We start from the raw sequence: 7,582 nt of genomic DNA, 5'->3' as shown, positions 1-7,582 counted from the left end.
CAGCCTAATTCCTCATTGCACAAGATGTATCACGTGTGTCATAAGCATATTAATTTTCTTGTGAGGCATGCTTTATTACGAAAAGCCTTGCAAAGTTCACAAAACATGTACTCTCATTTCTCATCCACAGAGAGCAGAAATGATTTGCAAAGTCAATACTGCACACCTGAACAGCAATGTAAAAATGACAGAAACTCATTGGGAAATAGTTCTAGAGAACCACTAGACCGGTGTTGCCTTAGTCAAGCACTAATATTTTGGTACATATATATTGTAGTTCTTTTTCTACTTCTATCTCGTCAAGTCTACGGATGTATCACTGTTCCTGGAACCTCTAAGGGCAGTGTGCTGTAGACAACTGTCATCTACTGGATCCTATGTTTTGTTGTTGCTATGGAAAGACTAATTTAAAAATGTGTTATCATTTGCATTGAACAGCTTCTGTATTTCAAGTTAGTGTTTGAAAGAAAAGAAAAAGCAATGCTGAATAACAAACTGAATTTTAGGAATCAACTACATAGGAAAAGAAAGGTGCAAGTAGCAATGTATGTTCCCCACAAACCACATGTAAGTTTCAAAGCCAATGTGTTGTTATGCAGAGACTATTCAGTCAGGCACCACAGCTTTACATGATATTAGACATTTGTCAGTATATGTAAAGGATTGGTGAAAATTTTTGTCTGAGATCAGCTGTTAGACTGATTTCTGGCTCATAACTTTCCAGATAGTGTTCTGAATGCAAACAGCCTTGCCATGGTGGACACACCAGTTCCCATCAGATACCAGAAGTTGAGCACCATTGGGTACAGCTAGCATTTGGTTGGGTGACCGTCTGGGTCTGCTGTGCTCTGTTGGCAAGTGGGATAAACTCAGCCATTGTGAGGCCAATTGGGGAGTTATTTGGTTGAGAAGTAGCAGCTCTGGATCACAGAAACCGACTATGCCTGAGGAGTGATGCACTGGCCCATTCCCCTCAGTATCTGCATCTGATGACAACTTTGGGCTAAAGAAAACCATAGACTGTGCGTGCCAAAGATAGTGAAATTTGCTAGATGACTTTATTAAGAGAGATAAGTTAAATATTTTTGTGTCGTGAATAGAGTATTCTCACATTCCAAAGTTTCTTTGGCAGCACTTAATTTTGAAATATTACATGCACAATCATGTCTGATTTCTTTCTTGTCACACCTATAAAAGTAATTGCCATGGTGCTTCAGTAGCTAGGAACAAATCACATGAGTAAGTATCACTGGTTAGATACAACAGCATATTTGTTCTGAATGAGATAAAGTGTATTTAATTTTCAAGGTGGTACAAGCTATTTCATTGAGTGAATTTTTAATGTGATTTATCAGCAAAAGAGTCAGTTTATAAGATGATGATCCCTGCATATGAGTTTTCTGTGTCATCCAAAGTCAGAATTCTTTTATGTAATTGTTTAGCTTGTATTAAATAGAAAAGTTCCAGATATATTTAACAGATTCCAGTGGAAGACACTGGAAAGCTGTAATTCCTCAAATGAGGGTATATTTTCAGAATTATGAGACTGCTGTTATGAAGGAATCAGAAATAGTTTCAGTATGCTGAGACCCATTTTCCTTTCCCTGTGAATGTTGTATGTTAAGTACTCTGTTGAGTGTTGTATGTTAAGTACTCTGTTAAATTGATTACATTTATATATTCAGTTCCCCACCCTGTAACCATGTCCTCAAAAATACTACACAAAATTGTAAATTATTTTAATTGAATCTTCGTTGAATTCAAAAAGAGCTCTACAAAGTAGTGTAGTTGCATGTTGAAATTCATACATAAGAGGAAGTGGGAAAGAATTTAGCTCTAGAAATTGGATTTTTCAGGACAGCAAATCAAATAAATACTGTTAATTTTAAATATACTGTGTCATTTTTACACAACTGTTGGTTAAGATAACATAGGTTGTTAACATTGCTTTATTAGATTCTTATTTTTTTGTTTACTTTAATGAGTAGAGTATTAGCAAAATATCACATAATCCCACAGTTCTTGTTGGCCAAACCATTTTCACCACTTTTTTACTGTTACCAGTGGATCATAACTGCATTTCGTATCCGAAAATATAAAAATAGTTGTGGTTTGAATGTTTTTACTAAAATTATGATTTTATTCAGTTTTCTTTTGTAACAAGAAAATTTGTTTTGAAACACATGTGAAAATCAATCACAGTTGTAGATGTGGGAAATTTTTCACAAGTGCACTTTAACTTCTGCCACCTGGAGAGCACTAAGATGCAAAAATGGAAGCAGAAATGGCATAAATAAGAGTTATATATAAACGCGTGAAAACTGGAAGGAAAAGGACTCGCTGCAAATAGTAGGATGAATCTCTCTCTTTGGTTGATCCTTCCCATATTACCATATGCATCAGTGGGGTAGTAAATGGGTCTTGTGTTGTGTAAAACATTCAACGAAGGTGTTCAATTCCAGTAATCCCCTGTGTCAAAAGTGTTGTGTTATGTCCTGTAGGTCCATCTAAATGGTGAATAAGAACAAGAAGGGTGAGGATTCTTGAAAAACACCAGCTTTGTAATTCAAGCTATAATTTTTTCCCATGCAGTTAAGGAAATTTGTAGCTTTGGAATTGAGACATGGAATGGCCAGATTGTGAAGGAGAAATGCGCCACACCTTCACTTCACTGGCTTTGATGAGTAAGCTAAAGGTTAATTATTGTTGCTGTGTTCAACAGGTAGTGTTACTGTGACTTTAAGCTGATACTAATGTAGTTGCTTGTGGGTAAATATTGATGAATTTGTGCTAGTGCACAAAAAGTTTTTCAGTTGAACTTTTTTTGTTTAAATTTGTTATATGTTGGGCATTTTCTTTAACCTCCTGTACACCATAAATAAGACAGTTCAGCAGAGTGTATTAAGAAAACTTCGAGCGATGGTGATTTCTGGAATTGTTCCGTTCCATGACAACACCTGCCCTCAGTTTCTGTACAACCCAATGGCTCCTTGAGTAGTTTCAATGGGGCATTTTCGATCACCTACCATACAGTCCAGACCTAGTGTCAAGTGATTTCAATCTTGTCTCTGAACTGAAGAAGTGATTGAAAGGGCAGTACTTCCCGACTAACAAAAAACTTCAAGACATTGTCAATATTCATTTCAATTTGTTTGTGGCAACATTTTATGAAAGTAGCATTGGAAAACGTGTCCATAGGTATGACAAATGCCTCAATTGTTGGTTATCACTATTACAAGTGCTCAAGGTGAGTTCAAATTATTATTAAACATTTTATATATTACTATCTTTTACATAACTGTTTTAAAAAAATAAGAAATCTTTCTTTGTCTATTTTACAGATAGAATTATAGAAAATTGTCCGGAATAAATTGATACTGCAGGCATTTTGAAAAATGTAAAATTTAAAACCCATTGTTTTTAACAAAAGAGGTCTTTTCCCGAACACTGTACTTCCAGACACACTGGTGTTCCTCCCTGGTTGGTACTAAATGACAAACATGTTAATAGACTCGGTCAGTCATGGCTGGATTCTGGTTTGGCAAGCATGGGTATCTTGAGCTGTTGATTGGTTAGTGCCAATGGTGTTGTTCATTAATGTAATCACTGGGCTGTATCATTATTCGTACATCATAATTGGATACAGTAGTGAAATACGAATTGCAGAGAAGAAGGATGTTAATATTGGTTTAACTGTGTCGTCGATGGGGGTGGCAGAAACATCCATTAAAGAAAAGTGAGTTGTGTGTGCCAGTAAGATGGATGACTGTTGCAGTGATTTACTTGATTGATAGCATTTGGGTTCTTCCACACCCTAGTTTCAGGACTCCCTAGAAAGTGAAAGGAGACTTCTGTTGTGGGAATGGTATAAAGACAGTGTCACTGTTCTAACAACCTAATGTGTTGGTTGGACTGGCAGGGAATATTCACACCCAACCAACAGAGCATTCAAAGTGGAAGTTCACGCTTCAGCCTTAAAAACTGAAATCTGAAGACCATTCTGAATAATGTCAAAAACCTTCAGAAATGTGTCCCCCTTTTATATTCAAGCAGGATTGGAAAGTGTTAACAGGCAGCTCCAAAAGACAGTAGAGGTAGTTAAAATGACACCCTCATGAGACTGCTACATTACAGCAAGTTTTTGAGACCAAAAATTTTTTCCTGTGTGAGGCTTCTTGTACAAGATTGTGTGTCAGTTTAAAGTTCTAGATTCACACGCTTTACTGTTCGCATCATTTCTTCTTTATAATCTTTCATTCATTGTATCAATACCCATTTGTATTGTGATATATTGTGGTATTTCAAACATTTGTAAGTGCCACGATAAACTGGTACTGTAATTGTAGATCGTGGGCTTAAACTAAATTATGCTCTTAAAAATTTTAAGAGGCGTATCCTCATTCAAAACAATTGTTCTCTTAATTTTGTTGTACAATTATGTGGGAAATAGGTTAGTTTCAGAATTTTCAGATAGTCACGAAACTATATTTTCGTAAGTTAGTGGTATGAGTGTGTTGGGTTTGTAATTCAATTCATAGAAAATAAGTGTTTGTGATTCACAGTTCAGCCAAAGTATACATCACATCTGAATTTCATCATATATTAATGCAAATTAATGTGCGTTTTTGAGAATTTTTGGAAGCTACCATTGTCCGTTGCATAATGTACAAGCAATTTGTAACAAATTAGCACTTGTGGTTTAGTTACCATAGCATGTTTTCTAATGAAAATATTGTGTTACATCTAGTTTCCCATAAAGAGGAGTAGCCTTATATATTATATGCATTTATTGTAAAATAACTGTTTTCGAGTTTACTAACAACGATAATTAACGTCAAAATGTTTTAGGAAATGTAATTTTTGCCACAGATTTTTAGGATGCGTTGATAGAAATCTTGTTTTGTGTAGCTGCTTCAATTCTTATAGGGAATTAGCAACTTTTTAGCACAAAAGATTAAAAGATAATCAGCAGGTTTAATTTAAAGCCATTTGTTCACTGCTTTGTTGTACCTTGCACCCACCAAAATGCAGCACTACTGCAAATGCTGTTTTCAAACACAGGATGTGTTGGTTGAGATTTGTAAGCAGCTAGCTGGAAATCACCCTGACTACTGTCAAACAAGTGGCAGTTGCTGCAAATCGATGTCTTGGAATAGCTCCCAAAAGTCGTGTACTTGTGATACCTGTACTGGAGGTCCTGTGGATACTGTCTCCTCTGCAGAAAGTACAGAATCTGCCATTACCATCCCACTTGACTGTGAATGACTCATCAGTGGTGGATCCTAGGAGTCCTGTACAGGGTGGATGGGGACCAGGGAGGACTCAGTGTGTTGTACCGATTCCCCTAACCAACAATTTTGACGTGCTGACTTTTACTGAAACAGTCATTGGGACTTGATTCACCTATTTTTGGGAAGCCTGTTCTGTCTGGTGTCAGGAGGAGACAAACACAAAAGGTTAGGATCTATTATTCATCGGCAGTTCAAACGTATGGCAATGATAGTCCCCCTTAGGGAAATTCAGCAAAGGACAGGAAATGGCACTGGAAGTACACAGTGTGTGTGCCTGGGGGTGTCATTCAACATGTTAAAGAGGCTATTTCAGGAACCGTCGAGGGAGCTGGGTACAACCAGCTACAGATAGTGGCGCATGTTGGATCAAATGATGCCTGTCATCTGAGCTCCAAGGTCATTCTTGGGTCATTCCAGCGACTGGCAGAAAAGGTTGAGAAGACCAGCCTTGCTTGTAGAGTTTCAGCGAAGCTCACAATTTGCATTATTGTACCCAGAACTGATTGTGGCCTTTGGTTCTGTGTGGAATGGAAGGACTGAACCAGAGACTTCAAAGGTTTTGTGACAAGCTAGCCTGTGACTTCCTGGACTTGTGCCATAGGATTGAGAACTGTAGGGTCCCCCTAAACAGGGCAGGTGTGCATTAGACATCAGGAGCTGCTACTCAGATATCTGACTATGTGTGGGGTGCACACAAGGTGGTTTTTTAGATTAGGCAAAATCCAGGTAACCGTAGCTGTAGGAAACCCAGAATTATCAGTGTAAGACCGAAGGAAATGCGGTGAGAGTGTTAAAATCCTGATGGTAAACTGCCGAAGCATTCACAACGAAGTGCCATAGTTTGAAGCGCTCATGAAAAGCAGTGAAGTTCACATAATACTAGGTACAGAAAATTGGTTGAAATCTGAAATTGATAGCAATGAGATTTCTGGGAAAATTTAAATGTATATTCACAGAATAGGCAAGTGAAATGGAGGTGGTGTATTTGTCTCAGTAGACAAAAATTTCAGATCCACTGAGATAGAAATTAAGCTGCAGACGAGATTGTTTGAGCAAGACTCAGTATCAGGGGTGGGCATAAAATGATAATTGTCTTCTATCACCAACCAGACTTGATAAGATATCGTGTGAAACTTCACTAAATGTCGTCTCTGGAAACTACCGAGAACAGATAATTCAGAACCGCACTCATGATGAGAATATATTGTATCTAATGGCAACAAATGTAGGTGATATCTTTCAGGGTGTCACCCAGAAACTGGTAAGTGTCCATGGTACCGATGTGGCAACAATGATTACCTATGTACAAAGGACAACTGAAACAAGCAGAAAGATACATATGTCCAGTAAACTAGACAAAAAATCAGTAGTGTCGTATCTCAGTAAGGAACTTAAACCTTTCAGCACAGGTCAGGATCATGTAGAGGAACTCTGGCTCAAGTTTAAAAGAATAATTGGCCGCACACTGGATAGATAAGTACCCAGTAGAACAGTTCATAACGGGGGCAAACCTTCATGGTATACAGTCACTGTAAAGAAACTTCTGAGGATCTGCATAACAGATGCAAAACAATGCGTAGGGGTATAGATAGATGCTGAATGAAATGTGTTTGGCTGTCAAGAGAGCAGTGTATGATGTCTTGAATGACTACTGTAGCATAATATTGTCAAATGACATGTCACAAAATCCAGAGAAATTCTGATGTCCCTAGCGAATGAGGCAGGAACTGAAATTGAGGGTAGCAAAGGAAAAGTTGAAATGCGTAACTCTGTTTTCAACTGTTCCCTTACAATGGGAAACTCTGGAGAAATTTTCCCAATTTCATCCTCGTACCTCTGAAAGGGTAAATGAAATTAGTGTTTGTGTCTGTGGTGTTGAGAAACAGCTGAAATCGTTAAAACGGAACAAAGCTCCAGGCCTGCTAGAATATTTGTCAGATTCTACACTGAATTTGCAGCTGAGTTAGGTTAGCCCATCTTCTAACCATAATCTATCACAGATCCTTCAAACAAAAAACTGTACGGAGTTCTTGGAAAAGGCACAGGTCACACCTGTCTACAAGAGGGGTGGTAGAAGTGATCCACAAAACTACCGTCCAATATCCTTGACATCGATTTGTTGTAGAATCTTGGAACGTATTCCGAGCTGAAACATAAAGTGGTATCTTGAACAGAATGACCATTTCGGTGCCAGTCAACGTGGATTTCAAAAACACCGATCATTTGAAACCCAACTCTTCCTTTTCTCACATGACATACTGAAAGCTGTGGGCTAAGGCAACCAGGTAGGT

The sequence above is a fragment of the Schistocerca serialis genome, chromosome 9 (genome assembly GCF_023864345.2).
Source record: "Schistocerca serialis cubense isolate TAMUIC-IGC-003099 chromosome 9, iqSchSeri2.2, whole genome shotgun sequence".
Lineage (NCBI taxonomy): Eukaryota > Metazoa > Arthropoda > Insecta > Orthoptera > Acrididae > Schistocerca > Schistocerca serialis.
This window is presented reverse-complemented; position numbering follows the sequence as displayed.